At 46.2% G+C, this 14,301-nt stretch overlaps 1 pseudogene; it reads right to left on the bottom strand.

Moving 5' to 3' along the window:
* Window positions 1-9,462: 9,462 nt before the first annotated feature.
* LOC147659202 (uncharacterized) lies at window positions 9,463-12,240 on the bottom strand (annotated as a pseudogene).
* Window positions 12,241-14,301: the final 2,061 nt, after the last annotated feature.

Genomic DNA, 14,301 nt, shown 5'->3' with positions numbered 1-14,301 from the left:
AGGAGGAAAGGCCTCTCCAGGGGTGCAGAGGAGGTGAGGCCTGTCCAGTGGTGCAGAGGAGCTGAGGCCTGTCCAGGGATGCAGAGGAGGTGAGGCCTGTCCAGGGGGGCAGAGGAAGAGACGCCTGTCCAGGGGTACAGAGGAGGTGAGGCCTGTCCAGTGGGTGCAGAGGAGGAGAGGCCTATCCAGGGGTACAAATGAGGTGAGGCCTGTCCAGTGGTGCAGAGGAGGTAAGGCCTGTTCTGTCCTGGGCGGTGCAGCTGAGGTGAGACCTGTGGAGAGGTGGGGAGGGGCAGAGGAGGTGAGACCTTCCCCTTGCAGAGGAGGTGAGTCCTGTCCTGTCGGGGGAAGAGGTTAGAGGAGGTGAAGCCTGTCCAGGGCGAGGCACGAAGAAGATGAGGCCTGTCCAGCGGGTGCAGAGGAGATGAGGCCTGTTTGGAGGGAGGTGCAGAGGAGAGACCTGTCGGGGGGAGGCAGAGGAAGTGAGGCCTGTCCAGGGGTCTCAGAGGAAGTGAGTAAGGCCTGTCCAGGAGGTTACAGAGGAGGTGAGGCATGTCCAGGGGGGTGCAGAGGAGGTGAGGCATGTCCAGGGGTGCAAAGGAGGAGAGGCCTGTCCAGCGGGAGCAGAAGAGGTGAGGCCTGTCAAGCGAAGGGTGCAGAGGAGATGAGGCCTGTCCAGGGGTTGCAGAGGTTGTGAGGCCTGTCCTGTGCTGCAGGTGCAGAAGAGGAGGCCACTCCAGGGGGTGCAGAGGAGATGAGGCCTATCCTGTGCTGGGGTAGATTAAGTGAGGTGTCCAGGCAGTGCAGAGCAGGTGAGGTCTGTCCAGTCCTGGGGGCGCAGAAGAGGAGAGGCCTGTTCTTTACTGGGGAATGTAGATGATGTGGGGCATGTCCAGAGTGGGTCTATAGGAGGTGAAACTTGTCCCGGAGAGGTGCTAAAGTGGTGTGGCCTGTCCAGTGGGTGAAGGGGAGGTGGGGCTTCTCCAGGGGGTTGCAGAGGAGGTGAGGCCTGTCCAGGGGAGTGCAGAGGAGGTAAAGCCTGTTCTGTGCTGGGGTGCAGAGGAGGAGAGGGCTGTCCAAGGGATGCAGAGGAGGTGAGGCTTGTCCAGGGGGGCAGAGGAGGTGAAGTCTGCCTAGAGGAGGAGGTGAGGCCTGTCCTGTGTTTGGGGTTGTAGAAGAATGAAAGCCTCCCCGTCAGAAGAGGTGATGCCTGTCCAGGTGGGTGCAGAGGAGACAAGGCCTGTCCAGGGGGGTGCAGAGGAGATAAGACCTAGTATGTGGTGGCGTACAGAGGAGGTGACACCTGTCTGGTCCCGGGGAGTGCAGAGGAGGTGAGGCCTGCCCTGGGGGTGTAGAAGATGTGTGGCCTGCCCAGGGGGTTGCAGAGGAGATGAGGTCTCCCCGTCTACAGGGTGCAGAGGAGATAAGACCTGTCCAGGGGAGTGCAGAGAAGGTAAGGCCTGCCATCTCCAGGGAATTGCGGAAGAGGTGAGGCCTGTCCTGTTTAGGGGTGCAGAGGAGGTGAGGTCTGTCCTGTGCTGGGGTTGCAGAGGATGTGAGGCCTCTCCAGGAGGTGCAGCGGGGGTGATGCCTGTCCAAGGGGGTGCAGAGGAGGTGAGGCCTGTCCATGACAGTACAGGGGAGTTTAGGTGTGTCCGGGGGTGAGGGGTGCAGAGGAAATATGGCTTGTCCAGGGGGTGACGAGGAGGAGATGTCTCTCTAGGGCGTGCAGATGAAGTGAGACCTGTCCTAGACTGGGGTTGCAGAAGAGGTCAGTAGTGTTCAGGGGATGCAGAGGAGGTGAGGTCTTTCCAGGTGGTATATATGAGTTGAGGCCTGTCCAAGGGGTACCGAGAATGTGAGGTATGTCAAGGGGGAGGGAGGGCGGTGCAGAAGAGGTGAGGGCTGTCCTGAGGGTGCAGAGGAGGTGTGGTCTGTTTTACGGAATGCAGGTGTAGTGAGGCCTGTCCCTGAGCCGGGGGTGCAGAGGAGGTTAGGCCTGTCCTGAGCTAGAGGTGCATAGAAGGTGAAGCCTGTCCAGGGGGGTGTAGAGGAGGTGAGGCATGTCCAGGGGTGCAGAGGAGGTGAGATCTTTGCAGGGGGTGCAGAGGAGGTGGGGCTTGTCCAAGGGGTGAAAAGGAGGTGAGGCATGTCCAGATGGTGCAGCAGAAGTGAGGACTGTTGAGGGGTTGCAGAGGAGGTGAGGCCTGTCCTGTACAGGAGGGTGTAGAGGAGGTGAGGCCTGTCCAGGAGGCTCAGAGGAGGCGACTGAGGCCTGTCCAGGAGGGTGTAGAGGAGGTGAGGCCTGTCCTGTTCAGTGGTGCAGATGAGGTGAGTCCTGTCCTGTGTTTGGGTGGTTCAAAGGATGTGGGGCCTCTCCAGGAGGGATGCAGTGGAGATGAGGCCTGTTCGTCCAGGCGGGGTGGTCAAGAGATGAGTTTAAGTTTGTTAAAGCCATGTGTACCGCACCCGTCCTCCAGGCACCTAATTTTGCTAAGGAATTTCTTGTCCAGACAGACGCTTCAGAGCATGGTGTGGGGCTGTTTTGTCACAGGTGAATGAAGAGGGCCTAGATCAACCTGTAGCCTTTATCAGTAGAAGGTTACTTCCACTGGAACAGAGGTAGAGTGCTATTGAGCGTGAGGCATTTGCTGTGGTCTGGGCACTGAAGAAGCTGAGACCATACCTGTTTGGGACTCACTTCTGGGTTCCGACAGACCACAGGCCCCTCAGATGGTTGATGCAGATGAGGGGTGAGAATCCAAAGCTGTTGACGTGGTCTATTTCCCTACAGGGTATGGACTTTACGGTGGAACGCCGCCCTGGTACAGAACACGCCAACGCTGATGGTCTGTCCAGATTTTTCCGCCTTAGTGATAATTACTCCCAGGAAGTAGGGTAGTTCTCCCCACATTTCAGCTGGAGGAAACATGTGTTAGACCTGGCACCATTGGCGTGGGTCTCCCTTCCATTTTTACTGTTGCCTCATGTGTTTTTGCTGGTGTTATATGCTTTGGGCACTGAGCCACTGCTATCCAGTGCCACAGTGCAGGTGCACCCTATTGTAAATTGATGTATTAATCAGCGGTTCCATGATTGGATATTTGGTTTACTTGTCAGACCCTAGAACAGTGCACTGAGTGTGCCCAGGGCGTGGAAATCCAAATGCTGCTAGTGGGCTTGCAGCACTGGTTGTGCCACCCACAGAAGCAGCCTTGTAAAATGTGTCTAAGGTCTGCCATTGCAGAGCCTGTGTGTAGTCTGGTACTTTCATGCTGACTGGGCAAGTGCACCCACTTGCCAGTCCCTAAACCTTCCCTTGTCTTCATATTACTCACCCCTGTGGTAGGCCCAATGGCAGGGTGCATTGTAAGTATAAGGTAGGACAAGCCCTGATGTGTGTGGCATGTTCTAATAGTGAATTACAGACATTTTTGTTTTTCACTATTGCAAGGCTACCTGTTCTCCATAGGCCTGAATGGGCTGCTAGGTTATTACATGTTTATCATCCTAGCAGACTCACAGAACATGGTAGAAATTCGAGTTCAGTATGCCTGGACTCAGAATAATAAAATAAATCTTTTAGTAAAGTTAATTTTAATATTCTGTGTTTGGAAATACCACTTTTAGAAAGTAGGTATTTGCTTGCTAACCATTTGAGCCTGCCTCTGCTAGGTTGTGTATTCCTTTGTCTGGGTTTGTGAGTGACAGGGCTGAGGATTCCAGGAGACAGCCTGGGGCAGCCCGGTGTTGAATAGAGAGATTTGCATCTAGATGGGAGGGAGGAGTTGCACCTGGGACCTGAATAGGGCTGAGCCTTCCCTCTACAATACCGGCTCCACCCCCTATGGTGTGTCTGATGTCTCTGCCCTGCACACTGAAAGAATAGAAGGAAGACTGTCAACAAAGTGCTCCAGGACTGTACTTTCCTTCCACAATGCTGGCTCCACCTCCTGTGGGGCATCTGATGTGTCTGCAGTGCACTGTGATAGGAAGGGAAAAGACTCGTAAACAGAGTGCTTCAGAACTGGTTTGGACTAGGCACAGGCCCCTCTCCCCTCAGAGAACAAAGGATGTGGGGGTATAAATATTGGGACCCTGATCCCATGAAATTAGATCACTTCTGGACTTACAAGACGAAACCTCTGCTGAGGAGAGGAACCTGAAGAAAACGAGGAGAGACTATTCTCAAGCTGAAGTGCTGCCCGGGGATTGGCCTACAGGGGTTGCCTGACTGCCAAAGAGAGGAGAAAGAACTTTGTGGACTTTATTTTCAACTTTTGCAAAAGATATCCAAGGGCCTGGAAGAGAGCTTGCCCCCTGACTGAAGTCCCAGGACCAGTGGACTTCACCAGCCTTTGTGAATTGCTGCTGGAAACGCTGTTTCAGTGGCTACAAAGGCAGGGAGCTGTGACCCACTCTCACGACTGGCCCGGTGTCCTGTAGGCACCGCATCAAGCAACGTCCGCCTCGAACAACGCAAGCTCTGAGCTCACCGACTCCGTCTCGACGCCGTCACCAAGCCGTTGCCAGCACTGCGACTGGAAGGACACCCCGACGTGCAATGCCTCGCTACACCGACTCGTACTGGTCTGACCGACGCGTTCACTGCTGCTGACTCCGAGTCCTGTGAAAGCACCGGAGTTGGGCACCGCCTCGCACACTTCGCGACGGACCGCCCGACTCGCAACACTGTCCGGACTGATCAACCCTAGCTCCCGAACTCCGGTTCGGTCGCCGCACCGCAAGCTGGAAGCACCACAACGAAGCACCTTCTCACCCTGCATCGCACGCCTTGGATCCACCGACTCCGTCAACAGGCCGCTGCCTGCACCTGATCGAGGGACAATGCGTCCTGCAACGCTTTCTTTTCTGCACCGCGATGAAAACCGAGACCAGCTCGAACGTCCGTGCCGGCCGTATCAAGTAAAAGGTACTTTGACTGAGTCTGTCGACATTTGAGTGGGCCCGTATCGACGTGGTCTTCTGGATTGCTAGACTGTGTTATTTTCAACAACGATGTAGCCGGACCAGGCTACCGACTTGCACAGAACCTTGATTTAAGCCTTTAACAAGAACTCTTGAAATCTAATAGTACTGTGTATTCTTTTTGTCGTTTATTGGTCTTGTGGTAAATCGATAGAAAATATACTTATTTTTTATATAAAACCTTGTGTGGTGTCCATTTGTAGTGTTGTCACTGGGTTACTGTATGTGGTCACAAATGCTTAACTTACGCCTCTGAGATAAAGCCTTGCTGCTCATGCCACGCTACCAAGGGGGTGAGCAGGGGCTATTTTAGGAGTGGTACCCCCTTACCCTGACTAGAGGAGAGGGTCCCTATTTGTCACAAGTACCTACCTGTGCCAACTAGAGACCCCCAATTCTAACAATGCCTTTCTTGGAGAAGACCTCCTTAAGAGGTTTGTGGTCAGTAAGAATTCTGAAACCTTTCCCCCCACAAAACCTTTCTCAGCATGAGCACCGCCCAGAAAACACCCAGAGCTTCTTTCTCTACAACAGAACAGTTGCATTCAGCACCCCTCAAGGGCCTAGAGGCGAAAATAATCGTTTTAACTTCCTGATCAACCTTCTGCAAAATAACTGCTCCTATCCCCTTCAAGCTGACATCAGTCATGAGATAAGATACCTTTGTGAGGTCAAAACTTCCTAGAAAAGGTGCTTCATTCAGATGTTTCTTAAAGCACTCAAACTCTTCCTCACAGCACGTGGACCAAACAAATGTGCTTCCCTTCAGGAAGAGAGACCTCAAACAAGAACTTTTGCCAGCAAAGTTAGGAACAAACTTGTGATAAAATTCAGCTATGCCTAGAAAGTTTACAAACTCTTCTTTGTTCAAAGGGGTGCGCAAATTACAAAAGGTGCTTACCAATGAGTCATTGGATTTGATGCCTGCAGCGGACTCAAAATGCCCTAGGTACTCTATTTCTTTGACATCAAATTTGCACTGGTCAGCCCTAAGGGTGAGGTCAGCATCGACTAACTTGTTCAATACTGACGTCAGCCCCCGTCATGCTCCTCAAGATCCACACCAAAGATGAGCACATCATCTGGGTACACCTTGACATCCTGAAGGCCTCCAAGAATGCCCTCCATCGCCCTCTGAAAAAATGAGGCTGCAGAAAACAGTCCAAAAGACATTCTTAGAAATCTAAAGGTACCAAAGGGTGTTTCACAGGAGGTAAGGTCCTGGGAAGAAGAGTGAATATTCTGCATATTCTGAAGAGGAGTGAAGGCTGGCCTGGTGATAGGCGGAGGTCAAGTCCAAGGAAGAAAAAATGCCTTGCCCCCTCAACAGAACACATCATTTTAGTTCTGTTAGGTAAAGGGTAATGATCAACAATAACTGCTTTGTTGAGCTCCCTCGAGCTGATACAGAGCACAGAGCCTAGCCTCCCCATTGGCTTTGCGGGCGATAACAACAGGAGTGACCCACTCCATTGCTTCAACTTCTTGAATGATGCACTTGGCTAAGAGATTGTCTAATACAACTTTCATGCTCTCCCTCACTTACAGAGGTGTATTCCTGACCTTAACGGTTTTTGGAACAGCATCAGATTTGACCTTTATCCAATGTACATAGTTTTTGAGACAAACCCAGTTCACCAGCAAAGACCTCTGCAGATTACGCTCATAAAATATTTTTGGAACTTAAGTTATCTTGGCCCTAGAGTCGAAGAGCATGCTCACTGGAGCATCATTGATCAAAACTAGCTCCTGAGGGCCATCACTAGCATTCCCTGTGACCGGGAGAATATTGGTTCCTTCCAATTCTTCTTCATAAAGATCAACTTCCCTGACTTTTTTATGCTCATTACCCATTCTGCAGCTTTTTGAGACGTGGGGTGTATGGTCACAGAAGCTCATTTACATGCAAAGGGGGGTGACAGCCTGCTCACATCGCACAGTACACATTTTTCACGTAAAGTGCTTGTACACAGAACAGGGTAAAGTCTTGTGTCTCTTTTTCATTTTATTTAATATATCCTGCACCTCGCTCTCTTCTTCTCTTCCTCGCATTTCAATTCATCGTAACTTACTCAAATCCATTATTGCTTTATCGGCACGGCACAAGTCGGGGGTCGACACAGTTTGATGAGTTCCCCCCACTATTACCTAGAAAAGGGATTTAGTTCCATCTAGCTCCTTAGGCTACGACTGGGAATTGTTACTTTGTTTATTGCATCTGCAAACACAGGCCTCAGAGTGTTTGTAACTATGCGTCCAACTAGCAGCGTCCCCTTTATTTATTTGTGTGAGTGGCGCAAGAGAGGAACAGAGAACTAGACAAAATTAGCCCTTCAATTGCTTAATACATTGTAAATGTGAAACACTTTAGGGCTTAGGGGCTGTATGAAGAACAACGTCAGGAAACAAACGCAAATTAAAAGCACATTTTATTTATTTGCTGAAAACTGTTTAAAAATGTAATTTCCAAGATCCACATAGCACTTTAAAAATATTTACACAGTCAGTCCTTTCCGAGTTTAGTTACAAACTGATAGTGGGAAAAACACATGATGCATAAAAACTGAGAACAAAAAACTTCTTTTTACATTATTTTATGTTTCTTGTTTTTTATTTTTAAAACGGGCCGTCAAGCTTTCACATGAAAATTATTAGGGCCTGACATCACTTCTTCTGACGTCACTACATGTGATGTCAATGTGATTTGCATATGATTCTTCAACCAGAGTCTGCTGCTTACAGTGGCTATATTCTGGTAAAAAGTAGAGTTTGACAAGTCACAAAATGAATAGGGAGAGCCAAGTCGGAGAGGAGCCACGGGTCACATTTTGGTATAAGGCCCGAGGCACGAGCTGATCCATCAACCGATAATAGTCTGCAAAAGATGCAGCAAACGTTACTTAAAAACAAGGTATATGCTCTTTTATATCTAAAAATAGGTTATTTCTTGAACATCTGTGCTTCAATTTAGTTAATTATATATGCTGCTGTGGCATTTGTTAATAGTAATACATACATTTTACGAATGAAGCATCCCATCTCCAGAGCCCTGACAACATGTCCACTCTGGGTGTGTTGGGTTTATAGGTTTTATCACTAATCCGACAAGTTAGCTGAAAGTACCGTTGTTAGTCCAAGTGATGTTTAGTGTTGCTTTTACAGGTAGTGTGATCAGGTGTGATGGAATGTTATTTTTTGTATCTCTTCTTCACCAAATGAAAATGAAGAATGTTTATTTTCTTTTAGTCCACATGGTGCTTGTCTCCCACTGTGTATTCTGGTGCATCATGTTGCTTTGCTATGTGTATGGAGGTGTACAGTCTCTGGAAACAAACAGTTTTATAATTCTGCAAATACTGTTTTTCTTCTTTACTGCTAGTCGGGTCTTCTATCATCTGGTATTTCAATGTCCCACGTAATTTGAATGTTATCTTTTTCTGTAATTCATTCCTCTCACAATAACTGCACTGTTCAGCTCTTGTCTTTGTCCTCTGAGGGGGTCAATATTATTTTGTTATGTTCTTAAGATCTCTCCAGAGTCTCTGCATCTCTATGATTATTTCCATGTGGGTTAAATGAAGGAGTGTATTCACTGAGGGCTGTGTGGGATTGAAAATTGACAAAAGCTCTTTACACTTTCAGCGCCCTTCTATGTTTTCCCTGTGGGTATTCGCTGATGACTTTGTAGCTCTGATAATCGACTAAAGCTCTTCCCACATTAATTGCACTTGAATTACTTTGCCCTCTTGTGTGTTTGCTGATGTTTTTGTACATCTGATGATTGAATAAAGCTCTTTACACACTCATTGCACTTAAATGGGTTTTCCCCTGTGTGAGTTCGCAGATGATACCTTATTGCTGAAGAGTAACTAAAACTACTGTCACATTCAGTACAAAGATAGGGTTTTTCCCGTGTGTGTTCGCTGATGTGTTTGTAGTCCTGATAATTGACTAAAGCTCTTCCCACATTCATTGCACTTGAATGGTTTTTCTCCTGTGTGAGTTTGCTAATGAATCCTTAATGCTGAAGAGTAACTAAAACTACTGTCACATTCACTACAATTATAGGATTTGTCCCCCGTGTGTGTTCGCTGATGACTTTTTAGTACTGATAATTGACTAAAGCACTTTGCACATTCACTGCACTTGAATGGCTTTTCCGCTGTGTGGGTTTTCTGATGACTTTGAAGGCTTGATAAATGACTAAAGCACTTTGCATGTTCAGTGCACTTGAATGGTTTATCCCCTGTGTGTGTTCTATTATGTCTTTGAAGGTTTGATAACTGACTAAAGCACTTCGCACATTCACTGCACTTGAATAGTTTTTTTCCCTGTGTGTATTTGCTGATGTGTTTGTAGGTTTGACAGGTGACTAAAGCACTTTGCACATTCACTGCACTTGAATGGTTTTTCCCCTGTGTGTGTTCGCTGATGACTTTTAGGCTTGCTAACTCACTAAAGCACTTTGCACATTCAATGCACTTGAATGGCTTTTCCCCCTGTGTGTTTTTGCTGATGAATTTGTAGATCTGATAATTGACTAAAGCTCTTCCCACATTCACTGCACTTGAATGGCTTTTCTCCTCTGTGTGTTCGCTGGTGTCTTCGTAGGTGTGATAACTGACTAAAGCTCTTTACACATTCTCTGCACTTGAATGGTTTTTCCCCAGTGTGTGTTCGCTGATGGCTGTGTAAGCCTGATGATTGACTAAAGCTCTTCCTACATTCATTGCACTTAAAGGGTTTTTCCCCAGTGTGAGTTCGCTGATGATACCTTATTGCTGAAGAGTAACTAAAACTACTGTCACATTCAGTACAAAGATAGGGTTTTTCCTGTGTGTGTTCGCTGATGTGTTTGTAGTCCTGATAATTGACTAAAGCTCTTCCCACATTCATTGCACTTGAATGGTTTTTCTCCTGTGTGAGTTTGCTAATGAATCCTTAATGCTGAAGAGTAACTAAAACTACTGTCACATTCACTACAATTATAGGGTTTGTCCCCCGTGTGTGTTCGCTGATGACTTTTTAGTACTGATAATTGACTAAAGCACTTTGCACATTCACTGCACTTGAATGGCTTTTCCGCTGTGTGGGTTTTCTGATGACTTTGAAGGCTTGATAAATGACTAAAGCACTTTGCATGTTCAGTGCACTTGAATGGTTTATCCCCTGTGTGTGTTCTATTATGTCTTTGAAGGTTTGATAACTGACTAAAGCACTTCGCACATTCACTGCACTTGAATAGTTTTTTTCCCTGTGTGTATTTGCTGATGTGTTTGTAGGTTTGACAGGTGACTAAAGCACTTTGCACATTCACTGCACTTGAATGTTTTTTCCCCTGTGTGTGTTCGCTGATGACTTTTAGGCTTGCTAACTCACTAAAGCACTTTGCACATTCAATGCACTTGAATGGCTTTTCCCCCCCGTGTGTTTTTGCTGATGAATTTGTAGATCTGATAATTGACTAAAGCTCTTCCCACATTCACTGCACTTGGATGGCTTTTCTCCTCTGTGTGTTCGCTGGTGTCTTCGTAGGTGTGATAACTGACTAAAGCTCTTTACACATTCTCTGCACTTGAATGGTTTTTCCCCAGTGTGTGTTCGCTGATGGCTGTGTAAGCCTGATGATTGACTAAAGCTCTTCCTACATTCATTGCACTTAAAGGGTTTTTCCCCAGTGTGAGTTCGCTGATGATACCTTAATGCTGAAGAGTAACTAAAACTGCTGTCACATTCACTACAATTATAGGGTTTTTCCCCTGTGTGTGTTCGCTGATGTGTTTGGAGGTTTGATAAATGACTAAAGCTCTTCCCACATTCACTGCAGTTGAATGGTTTTTCCCCTGTGTGTGTTCGCTGATGTGTTTGGAGGTTTGATAACTGACTAAAGCTCTTTACACATTCACTGCAGTTGAATGGTTTTTCCCCTGTGTGTGTTCGCTGATGTGTTTGGAGGTTTGATAAGCGACTAAAGTTCTTTCCACATTCACTGCACTTGAATGGTTTTTCCCCTGTGTGTGTTCGCTGATGCATTTGTAGTGTTGATAATTGATTAAAGCTCTTGACACATTCACTGCACTTAAATGGTTTTTCTCCTGTGTGAATTCGCTGTTGATACCTTAATGCTGAAGAGTAACTAAAACTACTGTCACATTCACTACAATGATAGGAGTTGTCCCCTGTGTGAGTTCGCTGATGATACCTTAATGCTGAAGAGTAACTAAAACTACTGTCACATTCACTACAATGATAGGGTTTTTCCCCTGTGTGTGTTCGCTGATGTGTTTGGAGGTTTGATAAGCGACTAAAGCTCTTCCCACATTCACTGCAGTTGAATGGTTTTTCCCCTGAGTGTGTTCGCTGATGCTTTCGTAGTCTTGATAATTGACTGAAGCTCTTGACACATTCACTGCACTTAAATGGTTTTTCTCCTTTGTGAATTCGCTGATGATACCTTAATGCTGAAGAGTAACTAAAACTACTGTCACATTCACTACAATGATAGGGGTTGTCCCCTGTGTGAGTTCGCTGATGATACCTTAATGTTGAAGAGTAACAAAAACTACTGTCACATTCACTACAATGATAGGGTGTTTCCCCAGTGTGTGTTCGCTGATGACCTTGTAGCGTTGATAATCGGCTAAAGCTCTTCCCACATTCACTGCACTTGAATGGTTTTTCTCCTGTGTGAGTTCGCTGATGATACCTTAATGCTGAAGAGTAACTAAACCGACTGTCACATTCACTACAATGATAGGGTTTTTCCCCCGTGTGTGTTCGCTGATGTTTATGGAGGTTTGATAAGTGACTAAAGCTCTTCCCACATTCACTGCACTTGAATGGCCTTTCCCCCGTGTGTGTTCGCTGATGTGCTTGGAGGTTTGATAACTGACTAAAGCTCTTTACACATTCACTGCACTTGAATGGTTTTTCCCCAGTGTGTGTTTGATTATGTCTTTGGAGGCTTGATAACTGACTAAAGCTCTTTACACATTCATTGCACTTGAATGGTTTTTCTCCTGTGTGAGTTCGCTGATGACTGTGAAGGCTTGATAACTGACTAAAGCTCTTTACATATTCACTGCACTTGAATGGTTTTTGTCCTGTGTACGTGTGCTGATGAAGCTTGAGTAGTGATGACAAACTAAAGCTCTTGCTGCATGTGTATGATTCTTCTTTCTTGGTTAGTGTCTGGGGGTCGGGTATATATTTGTCTACATCCCATGACTGTACTTCCTGATGGGCCAACATGGCTGATAAAGCACTTGTGTTTTTCTCACACACTTTATATGTGTGAAGTATTTTTCACGTTTGATTTCTGCTTTAGTAATAAAATGCAATAGCCACCAAACATTTGCCACACTCCTAATACGTAGAAGGTGTCTTTGTAGGCAATTGTGCCTTTAGATTGGATTATGGCTATGCACGCTTGCAGGTAAAGATGTATTTTCCTTCTGGCTGGTGCAAATTGGGACAGTCCGTTGTATTGTAGATAGAAGAACTCCTCTTTCCTTTACCAGTCATTTGTCCGGCTCCGCTCTGTTGTGCTTTTCACTGGTTAATGTGGTTTGGCCAGAAAGTGTTTACTATTCTCCTAGAGCACGGACTGATGGCTTGTCATCATATTATAAAACAGAGCACTGCGATATTCACATCATACCGATCCCATGATCAAAGCTGGTATTGGACACTTGTTTATAGAGGAGGTGGTTTGTTATTGTTGTTGCCTTAATTTTCCAAAGGTCATTTCTTCGTCTTGTGGCGTGGAGGTGCACAGCTCAGCCTCTTGCAATCACTGAACTGCCCTTGATGCTTCATCCGGGATCTGTCTGTTTCTGTGCAGGTTCATCTGTCGCCGACTGCGCTGATGTTTTCCTGAATACTGGAGCTCATTATTTCTGCTATTATTGAAGATTTACATCATTAGCTTCATTATTGATGGTCATTTCATACATTCAAGGATTGTTTTCTGTTGAATGTAAAGATATTTAAAATTACTAAATTGAAACATAATGGAATGAGAATTCACATTGTTTAAATGGTTGTAAAACACATTTCGGGGGAGAATCTACACGCAATGCAGCACAGACCCTCGCACCCCAGAGGCTGCTCTGTACGACAGGGAGGGAGCAGGAGAGGACCATATTTTCAAAGATATGACTCTCTCCTTCCCTTTCCCTTGCACCAGCACTGATTACAGTGGCCCTGCGCCATGCACACACCTTGGCACTAGAGCGCTAGGGTGTGTGTGTGTGTGTGAGTCCAGCATAGGTTTTGTACAGGAAGGATACCCTTCCTGTACAAAATACTATGCCTAGACATGAGGGAAAGCTTTTCCCACATTGTATGCGTGTTGCAAAGTGCAGCACCCATGTAAAGTCAGAAAAGGAAGGACAAATGATAGCATTTCTCCTTCCTTGGGCCTAGTTTAAAAGGGTGCAGTTTTCTCATGCTAAACCCAATCTACTGTATTTGGTAAACTGGGTTTAGCGTGAAAAAACCTGGGTGGTTGCACGGGAACGCCCATGCACCCCTCTTGGCAGGTCCCAATGGTGTGAAGTAATGCGAAGCAGTTCTATGCGCTGCTTCACATTACTTTTATGTTATTTCCAGTACTAAACAAGTTTTGCGCTGGAAAATAAATTAGAAAAAAAACATTTTGTGCTGTTTTGTGCCACTTTTGTGATGCAAACACGGCACAAAATCTTAGTAAATCTCCCCCTTTTTCTTTACCACCTTTGAAACATAGCAAGAAATATTTCATCATACACAGATATTTAACAAAAAGTTCATTTGATCATGTGACATCCCATTAAGGTTTCAAAAAGAGGTGATTTACCAGTGTTCACAGAGTGACTTAGCAAAGTAAGGGCGCTCACGGAGCACCCAAGTGCTTGAGGTATTGCTTAAGATTGACGCATATGGTCAAGATTTCATTTAAACAACAATAGAGTTTCAAAAAAGAGATAGATCAGGCTGGACTGCAAAATTTCCAGTAACTTTTCATGAAGTATGCAACAAAAGTAACTCCATTCACACACTTCTTCTCGTTCTTTCCTATTCACTTAAGATCATCTCAAATGCCAACTCCTGTCTTTACCTCGCTGTTCATAAGTCACCTTTGACACTTTCAACAGCTCCCTTGGTTCAAGCATTTCTGGTTTCTTTGTACCTGGAACATTGGAACATTATTGTGGGTTGAGGGGGGTTTCCTGTCGCCATAACATCTGTCCTTCTCCCTGAAACTAGTGCAGCTTAGAGCACCCAGTTTTGGCCCTGAAAGTCTTTATAAAGCAAGTCTTTAGTTCTTCC

The sequence above is a fragment of the Lissotriton vulgaris genome, unplaced genomic scaffold (assembly GCF_964263255.1).
Source record: "Lissotriton vulgaris unplaced genomic scaffold, aLisVul1.2 SCAFFOLD_711, whole genome shotgun sequence".
Classification (NCBI taxonomy): Eukaryota; Metazoa; Chordata; class Amphibia; order Caudata; family Salamandridae; genus Lissotriton; species Lissotriton vulgaris.
This window is presented reverse-complemented; position numbering and strand designations above follow the sequence as displayed.